Source organism: Nelumbo nucifera, chromosome 7 (assembly GCF_055504915.1).
Source record: "Nelumbo nucifera cultivar China Antique chromosome 7, China Antique-T2T, whole genome shotgun sequence".
Taxonomy (NCBI): domain Eukaryota; kingdom Viridiplantae; phylum Streptophyta; class Magnoliopsida; order Proteales; family Nelumbonaceae; genus Nelumbo; species Nelumbo nucifera.
This window is the reverse complement of record NC_142655.1, coordinates 6,493,618-6,508,229: the sequence shown is the minus strand read 5'-3', so window position 1 is coordinate 6,508,229 and position 14,612 is coordinate 6,493,618.

Here is a 14,612-nt window from a genome sequence, read left to right as displayed (position 1 = left end):
CTTAAAAGCGAGATGCATTGGAAGCAGACACAAATAGGATCAAATAATATATTGTCAAAGCCCACCTCCAGAATTAGTTTGGCCCAATAAGCCCAAGCCAACTTTGTCAATCCTAATCCCATCATAAACTGTGTTCGGTTGGTTCAAGTTAAGATGGGCTTACAATGGGCAAGGAAAAAGAAAATAGATGGGAGTACAGTACTCATCATGTGTGAGGTTCAAGAAACATTGAATTTGCCTTAGCCTAGACCAACCGTAGGTGTTGTTTGGATATTTCCTCCCAAGCCCATGACAATGTTTTGAAAGAACAATCAAATTTCACCTACTCGAATGGATATTGATTATTGGATATTCAATCCCATGTTGCATCCTCTTAGGGTTCATCAATGTGAATGGTTTTGTTTCTTAAAATAAAAAAACTGCCATATCAGTAAAAACAGTGCTATTTTGTTTTTGTTTTCAAAAACGAAGCCATTTACATGGGTGAACACCCTCTTTATGCATTTTGGAAAAAAGTTGGTTTCTCAAAATTTTAATATAACTTAAATAAATAAAAAACAAAAACAAAAACAAAATAAAAAAGTGCTAATCAATATAGAGGCTCATTTTGGAAGGAGCACAAATACAAATATATAGAATGAAAATCTTATATCTTGTATTATTTTATATGTATTTGCATTATACATATTTGTATTTTTTTTATACAACAAGAAAGTGGATTAGCAGCAGTGGGAGAGTCCTCCCTGCTGCATCAAGAAGAATTAGATAGCTGAACTCCCATGGGGGAGAACTTTGTCTTGAGGCTTCCAGATCATTGCAGTGTTTGGCCAGCTAGTCAGCAGCTGCGTTACCTTTTATGTGGATGTGTCCATAAGCGTTTGTTGATGAGGAACTCTGGATCAGACACTCACTCCTGCACTCGTAAGAAGTGATAGGCACTGCCATAGGGGACCAGATTCTGACAACTGAAATCTTTTTTGAGAGGAGGGTGTGGGTGTTTTGAGAAACAAGTGTCAAAAAATTTTCTTAGTGCTTATTGAACGTATTTACAATGGTGTGCCTAACTGATCCAAATTGCTGCCAAGTGACCTTCAAGACACCTTGAAGAATGTTAGTTATGAGGAGAGAGTCTTCTTCCTTCTATAGTGATGAACTGATTTTGCATACCACTTTGACTTTAGAACTTTGCCTTTGCCATCTCTCATTGCACAACCAAAAGTACTCCTTCAAAATTTATTTTTATATTGTTTGTAATTGCTAGGTTCTGTCTGATCTAATTCAATTGTTTCAATTGAACCTCTCTGTAAGAGGTCAGAGGGTTATTTGCTTCCAAGGCTAGAGCACCAAATCTCCTTTTATTTATTTTGCTAGGCAAACTAATTACAATACGCTTTTTTCTTTTTTATCCACTAGTTGTAATAGAGAATGGGTGGGCCTGATTTATGTCTTAGGCCCACAAACATACAAAGCCCTGGGTTGTGCTTGTGTTGAGGAGTCATTGCCTTTTGTAGGCTTGGATTTGGTTACTTTGTTGTAAGTTTGTATCAAGTTTTTGGCTTGTGTTGGTCCCTTCTCGGTCCAACCCGCCCAAGTTGCATTGCTTAATGGACCCTCAGAAAAGAAAAAATAAGGAAAAGATGCAATAGATTCTATATGCATTTCACTTTCAATCCTTATTATACATCCATACATACATATGGGTATTACAATACGTGCATATATACACATATATACATGGCAATTTTCATGGTGTGTATGACCTACTCTATATTTTTTTGTACATGTGGTAATAATGTCTGTGCTATTCTCTTTGGTAGAGAGCGAACCTGTTTCTCACATAGGGCGCCTCACATGCACATCCTACCATGCATTGGGAACATCTTCCGTATTTGTAAGTCATTTTTTACAGGAGATATTCTCAATGCACGATGGATGTGCATGTGAGGCACCCAAGTGTGAGGAACAGATCCCGTATTCCCATGAGATGCCACTTTAACCGTACTGAAATTCACATGAGCACCCCATAGAACACGCTCCACAGCACATCGCCGCTGTGCATTGGGAACATCTCCCCAAACATTTCAGTTAGAAATGATAATAATACCAAACACTACCCTAATTTATTAGTTTAAAATGTATCTTTTGAGCACATACCAAGGGTTTTGGGTGTGAAAAAACTCATCTGCAAAAGTTCTGGGTCATTTAGACATCTCAAAATGACCCCAACTCGCAGACCCACTCTGGCATAACTCAGCCTTTCTCTTTCTAGTAGAAATAACTCACCAATTTAATAATTGATATGGGTTTAGATTGGAATAAATTTGTTCATTTAAGAACCTAGCTACCTTTCATGGATTACTCTTTGATTTTTTCGGCAGACAAAGATCAAAATGAATCTGACTGGAAAGATCTCCATACAATAAAAGATGACCACTTAATTGATTGAAACCCCAGAATATTGACACCTTTTATAGGTTGGACTCTTGGATGCTTTGCCTGTCATTTAGAAAGGACCAAACACATAAACCAAGAGATTGAAAGGGTTGTGTGCAATCAACATACATGGTTGGTTTGGATTATTGCAATTTCATAAATCGAAACCAAATCTGAAGTTCTCAAAACTCAGGAATTCAAAGCTTGAAACTTCCTGGGAATCAAATTTCATCTTTCTGGGTCCCGTTGTATGTTCATTTTATTGATATTTTACTGACGTTATTTACAGGGATGCTTTTCTTTTCATATAATCTCAATTTCATGAATACCCAGATTCTGGAATTAAGTATGGAGCTCAGAATTTATGAAATATATCATCCCAAAGAATTGTAAAGGAATCAAAGAAAAGAGATGATCAGGACCTAGAGGAAATGAGAGGGAGGGACCTTGGATGCCTGAACTTGGTGAGACAACCCATGATACAAGGCCCACCATGATACATGTCTACTAAAGCTAAAGCCTATCTCCATCAGTAGAGAGACTGGACAAAGAAATCCGAATTGCTTTTCCTCCTTTTCTTTTTTGGCGCCATAGCCTACTGGCTTCACAATCATCTAAAGTGGCTTTCTTTCCACACCATCATCCAAGCACATGCGATCAGTCTAAGGGACGAAGTGGAGTCACATCCTGGGGAGAAAAAAAAAGTGGGTTTTGTTTAATTTTGTTCTTACAAGACAAAAGGTGGAGGGACGCAAGAAAAACAAAAGTTCTTCGTTGGCTTTGACTTAATTTAATTAATATATAACAAGGCAAATACTTCGATTCTCAACCAAACTTCGCCCAATTCAACCATCACCTACAAACTATTACTTGGGCATCATGATGTTCATGTCAGGACCCGACTATCTCAAAATCCAAGGGCCTGTTCGGGAGGGCTTCAGTGTTGCTTTAAGTGTATTGATGAATTGCTTTGAAGAAACTATCAGCTTCGTTAAAAAATCAATTCTGAAATTAATGTAAGTCGGTAAGTGTGTTTTGACTTTCTTTTTTCTTTTTAAACAAATATGGCTTTCTGTATGGGCAGGCAGTGTTTTCAAATCATCCTTGACCAAGATAGTCAGACCATTCAGCCCGGAACCATTCAAGCAACCAATTCTATTTCATTCTTAACCTATTTTTTGGCAAAAAACAGTTCACTTGATAAGTGACTCGCTGACCCAGGTGGTCAAACCATCAACTTGATCGCCTTGATCGCCTTAATTGGTGTAAGTGGGGTAATAATGACCGGGAAAGCTATTTCTAGCCTAAACTTCTATTTTTATCCATGATCGCCTTGATCAATGTTTGTTCATATATTGAAAGCAGACAACCAAGTAAGCTTCCAAGCATGTGGACTTCAATGGATACAGTAACCCATTCAAGGTTAGACTTGGGTGGAGTTTGGTGAGAGGAATTTATATTAGTGATTGTTAGTGAAAGGGTATTTCGGTCTTTGTACCTATTGAGAATGCTGATGTGTATTATTATGTTAGTTCGAGTGCCTTTTACTTAAATAAGGGCATTTATGTCTTTTCCAATTATATTAATAATATAATAACAGGTCTGGCCGAAACTAGGGTTGACTTTTTCCTAATTCGAACCAAACATTTTCTCTTCTTCTTCCTCTTTCTTCCTTGCTGTTTACTTTACTTTTCAGCTAACAAACAAAACAAACTTCTAGGGCAGGCCGAACTTCAACATGATATCAGAGCCACATTAAACAAATCAGACTTGCTAGAATTCTGTTTTCTGCGCATTCGAACTAGGGTTTCTCTTGGATTTCTCAGCCGTCGGTAAGAGACTGGGAAAAGGGCTGAAAAGGAGTGATCGCCCTCTTCCCTTGGAGGTTTCTATTCCTCCGGTGGTGTCATTGGTGATTGGTTGCTGTGGTTTCTAAGCCATCCCCTAATTAATGTAGGGATGATGTGTGTGGTGCAGTGGTGTTTCATTCCTTCATGTGGTTGACCTTCAGGCGATGAGGTAAGGAGTTTTTTTTTTATGCATAATTTCTGTTATGGAACACATGAGAGGTGTGGTACAGATCATATGATGGGTTTTCAGATTGCAGTATGCTAGGGTTTATGCTGGTTTGTGTGTGATTCGAAGGAAAGTAGTGTTTACTTAATGGTGAAACTTCCGGTAGCTGTAGAGTAGGGTTTGTGGTGTTACTAGTACGGCTTTCAGCCTTTATTATTGCTGAAATCAGTGTGCAGATTTCGGTGAAGTGTCTGTGTACAGTGTGCAGTGTGTAGTGCTCAGGATTCAGTGATAAGGGAATTCGGCAATGGTAGATAACAGTGATAGTAAACCTAGTGTGGTGATATGTACTGACTATCTGAATGTCCAAATGACCTCCATTAAACTGAATGGAGAGAATTATGTCCCTTGTGCCAAGTCTGTAGAGGTTTTTCTGAAGGCGAAGAAGAAGGTAAAGCACATAAGAGAGGAGAAACCCCCCACTAATTCTCAGGAGTACGAAGACTGGGAACAGGAAAATGCACAGATCATCACATGGTTGTGGAACAGTATGGAACCCAGAATCAGTGTGAACTTCATGTTTCTTGACACAACCAAAGAGGTGTGGGATCATGCTAAGAAATTGTATTCTGGTCAGGATAATACAACTAGGGTATATCAACTGTATTAGGAATACTTCAATCTGCAACAGGGAAATCAAAGTCTTGAGGAGTACTATGCCAGTATGAGAAATATCCATAATGAGTTAAATGTCTATCATCCTCTCATTTCTGATGTCAAGGTTCAACAACAACAGAGAGAGCAACTTGATGTGACTCGGTTTCTGGTGGGGCTGAAGTCTAAGTATGAACCAGTACGAGCCCAGATACTAGGAGGATCTGCCCTTCCATCTTTACAGGAGGTGTTTGCTTGTCTTTGGAGGACTTCCATTGGAGGTAGAGATTCGGGGGGAGCTCGTGGTAGAGGACGTGACTCAGGTCTACGGAGGTGTACTCATTGTGGTTTGGATGGACATACTATTAACTACTGCTATGACTTACATGATCCACCCTCAACGTGGGCCAACCATACCATGACTAGTGACACCAGTTCTAGCTTTAGACAGGAGAACCGGTCAGCTGATCAGATGCCTTCTACCTCTTCAGATGGTCCAGGCAAGGAGATGGTGAGTGTTCCTCGTAATGAGTATGAAAGGTTTGTTCAATCCACGTCGTAGCAGAAAACAACTACCTTTACACACTCAGGTATGGCTTGTTTGGCACCACACCCAACCCTTGGATTATTGACTCTGGAGCCTCCGATCACATGACGGGAACTCCATGTGTGTTTTCATCTCTCACTCATTGCTCAACATCACAATCTGTTACTCTTGCTAATGGCTCCACATCATCTATTCGTGGTGTTGGTAATGTTGACCTAGACCCTGTATCCCTATCCTCTGTTTTATATGTACCTAAGCTTCCATTTAATCTTATGTCAATTAGTAAGCTGACCAAGTCCCTTAATTGCTCCATTACATTTTACCCCTCTATGTGTGTTTTTCAGGATCTCAAGATGGGGATGAAGATTGGTGGAGGGCATGAAGCCGGTGGACTGTATTATCTTGATGGTGGTGAAAGAACGTCAACGGCCCTTCAGTCATCTACTTCTCCTCTCCAGTGGCATTGTAGATTTGGTCATCCTTCGCTGAAAGTGATGAAGTCCTTGGTCCCTTCATTGAGTCAACTTTCTGTTCTAGATTGTGAGTCGTGCCAATTTGGGAAACACCATCGTGTTCCCTTTAGTTTCTAGGGTTGATAACCGTGTGTTGAGTCATTTTTCTTTAATTCATTCAGATGTTTGGGGTCCTTATAAAGTGATGTCATATAATGGATACAACTATTTTGTTATTTTTGTTGATGACTTTTGAAGAATGACGTGCCTCTATTTAATGAAAGAAAGAAGTGAATTATTTGCCATCTTCCAGAAATTTTATGCTGAGATCCGCAATCAATTTGGTGTTCACATCAAAATTTTCCATTCTGATAATGGCCGTGAATACTTGTCTTCATCTTTTCAAGACTATTTGGACCAACATGGCATTATACACCAAAATTCATGTACCTACACCCCACAACAAAATGGGGTTGCTGAGAGAAAGAACCCACGCCTATTCTTGATGGTCGTTCTCCTTTTAGTGTCTTGTTCTCCAACATGTCTCATTTTCTGCTTCCTCCTCGGGTATTTGGGTGTGTCTGCTTCATCCATAATCTGGGTCCCGGGACTGACAAGTTAGATGCACGATCCCTTAAGTATATCTTCCTTGGCTATTCCCGGACTCAGAAAGGGTACAAGTGTTACCATCCCAGTTCTCGTCATTCCTTGGTATGTGCTGATGTTACTTTTTCGAGTCTACTCCGTTCTTTGTGGGGTCCGGTGATGCTGCTTCCTCCACATCACCTCCTCCTCTTCCCCTCTTGTGGCTGATCCTCCTCCTCTGGTTCTAGTCATGCTTACGTCCTTGCCTCCGGTGCCACCGTCCGTTGACCGTCCACCTATCTGTCACGTGTATACACATTGCCCACGTGTACCGGCTGCGACTCCTTCGGCTTCATCACCGTCGACAGATCCAACTCTAGATCTGACACTAGCCTCTGACTTTGATCTTCCTATTGCCTTACGAAAAGGTAAACGCACCTGCACCCTTCACCCTATTTCCAATTTTGTTTACCATACTCACCTCTCCGCCTCCCATCGCCAGTTCATCTCTTTGTTATCCTTAGTGGTTGTTCCTAAGGCTGTCCAGGCAGCCCTTACCTCTCCAGAGTGGTGTCGTGCTATGGAATAAGAGCTCTCTGCCCTCCATCATAGTCACACTTGGGACCTCACTGCTCTTTCTCCTGGGGAGCAGGCTGTCGGTTGTAAGTGGGTGTATACCGTTAAGTATTTGCTAGATGGTCGTGTTGAGCACCTGAAGGCGTGGTTGGTTGGAAAAGGGTACTCCCAAACCTATGACATTGACTACACAGAGACATTCTCCTCGGTTGCTAAGATAGGGTCAATTCGTGTTGTCATCTCCCTTGCAGTTATGTATGATTGGCCTCTATATCAGATAGATATAAAAAATGCCTTTTTGCATGGTGATTTGCTCGAGGAGGTCTACATGGAGCAACCATCAGGGTTTGTTGCTTAGGGGGAGGATGGTAAGGTATGCAAACTTAAGAAGGCTATATATGGACTTAAACAGTCCCCTCGAGCATGGTTTGGTAGGTTCAGTGAGGTGGTCAAGAAGTTTGGTATGAAACAGTGCCAAGTTGATCACTCTGTCTTCAATCATGACTCTCCGGTAGGCAAAATACTACTGGTGGTGTATGTAGATGATATCGTTGTGACTGGGAATGATAAAATGGGTATTGACAGATTGAAGGCATTCCTACAGGAGCACTTTTAAACAAAGGACCTTGGCAAATTGAAATACTTTTTGGGCATAGAGGTAGTAAGATCTAAGCATGGCATTAATTTGTGTCAGAGGAAATATGTGATTGATTTATTGGAAGAAACATGTTTGTTGGGTACTAAACCGACTGAGACACCTATGGAAACAAATACGAGGCTGAGTGGTGATATAGGTGAAGTATTTGAAGACCCTGGCAGATACCGATGACTTGTAGGCAAACTAAACTACCTAACCATTACTCGGCCAGATTTTTCATTTGCGGTTACTGTGGTGAGTCAGTTCATGCAGAAACCTTTGGTCCCACATTTGAATGCAGTGGTAAGGATTGTGAGGTACTTGAAGGGAGCTCCTGGCCGTGGTTTGTTGTACAAAAGTGACGGAAAATTGGAAGTAGATGGATACACCGATGCTGATTGGGCATGTTCTATGTCTGATAGACGGTCTACCACAGACTATTACACCTTTCTAGGGGGTAACCTGATAACGTGAAAAAGTAAGAAGCAAACAGTTGTGGCAAGATGCAGTGCAAAAGCAGAATACAGGGCCATGGCACATACTGCTTGTGAATTAGTGTGGCTAAGGAACCTTCTACAAGAGATAGGATATGACATCAATACTCCAATGAAGATCTATTGTGACAATCAGGCAGTGGTTCATATCTCTTCCAATCCGGTGTTTCATGAAAGAACCAAGCAAATTGAAGTTGACTGTCATTTTGTGAGAGAGAAGGTGCTGAATGGAATGATAGAGACTGCATTTGTTAATACGGGAAATCAATGGGCATACTTGTTTACAAAAGTTTTGAGTCGGGGGAGAATGGACTACATATGTAACAAACTGGGATTATATGATATATACTAACCAGCTTGAGGGGGAGTGTTAGTGAAGGGGTATTTCGGTCTTTGTACCTATTGAGAACGCTGATGTGTACTATTATGTTAGTTTGACTGCCTCTTACTTAAATAAGGGCATTTATGTCTTTTCCAATTATATTAATAATATAATAACAGGTTTGACTGAAATTAGGGTTGACTTTTTCCTAATTCGAACCAGACCTTTTCTCTTCTTCCTCTTTCTTCCTTTTTTCCTCTCTTCTTTCTTGCTGTTTACTTTACTTTTCAGCTAACAAATAAAACAGATTTCTAAGGCAGGCCAAACTTCAACAGTGATCCTACTTTCTTGTTTTGTCACATTAGTTGTTTGGGCATGCAAATTACTTTGAGAGAAGAAGATCTAGATTCTAGAGTGAGATAGCATCTTAGAGTGAGTGTGGTTGTCAATGTGATTTCTGACATGGTTTTATGCTAATAACTTTGAAACAATCCCTGAAACTATGTTTGATTTAATAGAAAATAAGAGAGAAATAAAAAGTTGAATGAAAGTTCTTAAAGAGTTTTGTGGAGTTTCTCTAAAACCTTCCCCTCAACTTTTTGTCTCTTATTTCTCATCAAATCAAACATAGTCTAAATGCCTCAAAATTGATGATTCCCAGAGAAATGATTTTTAGATATGAATGCTTTCCACCAAGCACCTTAAATATAATACTAGAAAAGTCCATTCTAATAACCAGAATGAAGGCAAACTAGAGTGCTGAAAAAAATGGCTAGATGGTAAAGCCAAAGTCATACAGCCCATAACAACTGTGACCCACCCTTGTTAATTAAAGATTAATGGCTCAACTTTGGCTTTATAGTATGCTGAAAATTTTCTTTCTACATGGAGTAAAACCAGAATGAATTGGAAGTTGAATACAACTTTGTTTTTCTCTTGGGTGGGTTATCACTTATCAACTTTTGCCTAATCATAAAAGGAGCCAACTTTTAATATAACCATTAACTATGGGAAGCACTTTTGATATGGGCTACAAGCTAGTACACCCTAGTTCAACTTGGCCTAGGCTATGATAAAATCTGATTAAAAATATGGTTTAACTATCCATTTTAGTTCTTGATCCTCGAAATGACATCTTGCATGCACGAGTTAGCATCCCCTAGACATACAAATCCTAGAAAATACCTGCTTCTGAGGTCTGACAATCTCCTTTATTTGTCCTTCCTTCGAAATCAACAAAATCGTTTTCACTGAAATGCATATGAGATCAAGCTACCTACTCCAGTAAATTGTGATGACTGATTTGATTCACTGTCTCTGCTACAATCAGTAAGAATAGACTTTACCAGTGAGCCATATAGCACCTTCGAGTTTGACAAAACTGCTGTGATCAGACATTCCTGGTTGCAGACTCAACATACACAATGCTAATTACTCCAAGGATCACTTATCCTCTTAATCACGTTTCTTTCTTTCTTTTCTTTCATATTTTCTATTGGGAGGGGGAGGGGGACGTGGGCTACCCCTTAATCATGGTTGAGGGGACACCCCTCATCACTATATTCCATGTATGGAGCCAAATCCTTGATCTCTGCATAAATCAAGCAACAATCAACATTGCCAAGTGCCTGCTGCCATGAGACAATTAACGAATTTCATTCATTTATTTTATTTATTTTTATTAAGCAAGTGTTATCTCATCAATCTAGGGTTTAGGGCTTTGCTTTACCATTAAGTGTTTCACAGATTTAAGATTCAAAAGCAAGGAATCTAGTTCATCTAATTATGTCAAAAGGAAGTTTTGTTTTTTGGGAGGTTGAGAATATTCTGATCTCCAAACCCCAACCCATAACAAAATAATAATAAAATCTTAGCTTTGATCACATTATGTTGCCATCAGACATGTCTGTCCCTTACTTGTCTAATAGATGCCACATCCCCACCCATTTCTGTGGGTCCCTACACTCAAAATGAAATAATTCATTTGTACAACTCATTTTTTGTTTTCTAGGAGGGGCCTATATAGAACAGACAGAATTCTCAATAATTCATATATATTGCACTAAAAGGACTAATTCTGTATGTATGAATTCTTTATTTGAATTTTAATAGATACCACTAAGAATACCATTCATTCATTGATATAAATCTGAACAGGAAGTAAGTTCTTTTTTTTTTTTTTTGCCATAGTGGAGAATAAAATATTTTAGAAATCACACAGGTTATTGATTCGATTGGACCGGCTTGTGGGTCAGGGTCAACCCATGTACATTACTACCTATTTTCTTCAAAGCATATTTAAAGGAAAAGTTCTGATGAACTCCAAGGTGGGGTCGATTGAACAAAGACAGTGATACACTAATAAAGAGAAGGTTTTGCTGCCCAAGTAATGAACCATAAAAGTGATTGGCTTGACTCCTACTCCTCAAGTCCTAAGACCCGAGACACAAGGACCCATTTGACAAAACTTATTTTGTTTCTTCCTCTTTTTCTCTATATCTATGTTTTGGGCCAGAGAGTCTCCAATGGACCCGGTTTATGTTCTGTCCGAAGACTCAGACCACACATGTCTTACCTGTAGCCATACAACTCAACTTTATTAGCTAGTAGGTGAGGCTCCACTGATTTGGACCTGAGAAGAACCTGTGCTAACCATGTAATGCAGGTGGTGAATTAATGGGCCACTGAGCTATAAAGGAAACAGTGAGAATCTGTTAGGCATTTTTCACTCAATTGGCAAATATAACAGACCAGTCTTATTTAATGAGACTGATGGAGGAGAAACCATATGGGTTTGTTGGATGCTCTCCAAAAAACTTACTAGACCAAGTTGAGCCAAGTGTTCTAAGAACGAAAATTGAACCAGGTTCCGAGTCTATAATATTCAAATAAGAGCGATGTTGCTAAAAGCATTTACATAAACAAAGTTTGATCCTGATGCAGTCACACAGCATATTCTCCATGAGATACCTCATTTTGATCTATCATCCACCATCTTGAGCTTTTGCTTTTGCACAAAAGACCTTACTGGTGCAAGTGCTTTTTGCAACAAAGCTCTTACAATGATTTGCCTGCTGCACGCCCCATCAAATGAGATTGATTTCTTTATGATTTTATCATATAATTATGCTTTAACTTTACATTTTAGAGCAAAATGGAGCCATTTTTATATACATATTAATTGAAATTAAAATATTGAAATGGAGTAATTTGAGGATGTATGGATGAAAAAGGAGTTGCGACTGTTTGGGTGATTGCCGAGCTGGCCTAAGGGTGCCATATGGCAGACTCTGTGGCTACTCTCTTCAGGCCGTGTCAGCATCAGCCGCGTAATGGGAGAGTATGAGTGTCCTAGATGGACAAGGAAGCGGATTCTGTCGAGAAAGAGGAAACCTTTCGATAGACAACTCCAGACGCCCAGTCCAATCAAAACACGGATGCTTGGCTATAAATAGGTACGTCACACTCAAGGTAAGGGACTTTCGGACTCAGAACTCAATCAAATACCCCTCTTGCATTTACCTCGGTCTTGACCAACCCACATACCTCGGTTTGTCCTGACCGATCTCTTTATCGCTCACTAATTTGAGCATCGGAGTGCCTACTCAAAAAATAACTCTTCGAGCTTCTAACTCTTTTTGTGATTGAAGACCTCAGTATGCGACTTTGTCCTTCCACCTCTACCTCATCCAGTTGATAAGAGTATATGACTGTAGCCTCGATTCGGAATACCTTGAGCCGGACAACATCAATGACTTTGCTTGTTATTAGGGAGGGAAATGATATCATTTGTCTGAATTCGAATTTGAGCCCAAACCAATTAATGTGATCTGAATTCCATCCATTTATAATTGAATCAGATATAAATAAACCCCAGTCAAATCCTATATTCCCTTAGTTGATAATATTTAAATGTTTATCTTCACAAAATTAATGTACATATAGCTATTAATGAAGATGGTTTGAATGATGAATGTATGATAAAGAGTCATAGGGACTAGACGACAGGAGGTAGCCCATAACCCCAAACCTTTATTAACAGCAGTATTTGATCCCAAGGTTCAAAATTTTTCCATGTATCAGCCTGTATTGATACACCAAATATTTAAGCTTTAGTGTTTTGACCTGTTCCAGGGGATAAAGAAGTTTTAGACCAATCCCTCTGAACCAGGTTTTGAAAAAAATTAAAGACAGAGGGATTCATGGGGTCAAAACACTTGATATGCCCCATTTGGTATTATCAATGTGAGTTTGGATCTGCTGATCACAATACATTGTTAGTCACACTCATTCAGTCGCATATTGAGAACATCTGTGACCACAACACAACCAATGTTTCATATGTGTGATTGAGTAAACACGGTCAGAAATGTACTATGGTCAACAGATTCTACCAGTGCTTATTGATATTTTCAATCTTATTTGACCCCAATTTTTGCTAAAACAAGCTTGAGAACTTATCAATTAAGCCACCATCAATTGGTCTCATAAAAGTTATTTTCATGTCTATCAAATTCATTATTAGTTTATTTTATTATTAGCATATAATGTTTGTGGTCATTTCATTTTAATATCTGAATTCAATCCAAGTCTGATATCTAGATTCTAAAATGAAGATAAGATTTCAATTCGAATTCAAATATTAATGAATGAAATCTAAATCAAAGCATGTCTGATTTGATTCGATCTGTTTTGCAAACCTCTACTACTTGTTGTTCTCCTTATCGTCAATGCATATCAGCATATGCAAAAGGACAATGCACCATGAACACTTCAGTCAATAAAAAGGACCCGATGCTTGTCCTCTTTTTCTTATCTGTATCCAGGTATAGCAAGAATTCCATAGCACTACCTTTCAGTGAATAAACTTATTTCGGATAAAATAATTATATTACAATATTTTCATGGGTGTAGTAGTAATAGTAAACTCAACGAATCATTCAGTTCAGTATGCCATTCAGTCATTAAGGAGCTCATAACCTGCTTAATGGCTTTTTTCTAAAAGACAATGCAGTAAGTCATTCAGTTCAGTATGCTATTCAATCATTAAGGAGCTCACAACCTACTTAATGGATTTTTCTTAAAAGACAATATAAGAAGTCATTCAGCTCAGCCACTTCATCCATTATCAAGTACTCTTAAGGCTCCATTAATTTTTCAGAGGAATGCATTTACTTGAATAAGTATACTTGGCATTTATTAGATAAGTGTTTACCCGTGTTATTTTGATTCATAATAAATTATATAATGACTTTTTTATCCATAAAAAACCATTGTTAGAATGGACAAACTTCTCGCATACCAAGTATCGACTTTTCCCTCCTATTTCCCGAAAAACAAACAGGGTCTAAATTCAGCTTTTACCAAACAATTTTGGGTGTTAAGGGAATAGGGCTTAGGAGGGTTAAGCTGGGATTTGGGACTACTCATTTTTAGAGGGGGAAAAGTAAAAGTTCACCAAAAATACAGTGAAAAAAAGTAATGTATTTAGAAAGGACTACAGTCTGTGTCTCACAATGTGGGCCTGGGGCATCTCTCTCAATCATTTTCCATGCAATAGCATTCCAGCTAACCCTAAGACTAACAAAACTCTATTGGGTCTCACCCTAGTTGTGATGTGACTATATGTTTGGGTCAGAGCTTCATTTAGTAACTAGTGCAGAGAATCATGTTGAGAAAGAAGGAAAAATTCATCTTAAGGTTAAAAAGAACAGACTGTTCTTTTCAAAGAGAACATAAAGGTGAAAAAAAGGTTTAGAGCACACAACAAATGTTTTGTTTTCATCATCATTCATGGTTGCAGTGTTATTTAGTTGAGTTCAAGTTAGGTAGGAGATCTCTTTCTCTCCATTCGAGAGATTTGACTTTTAGATGTCTTTATATAATGCCCAAATAC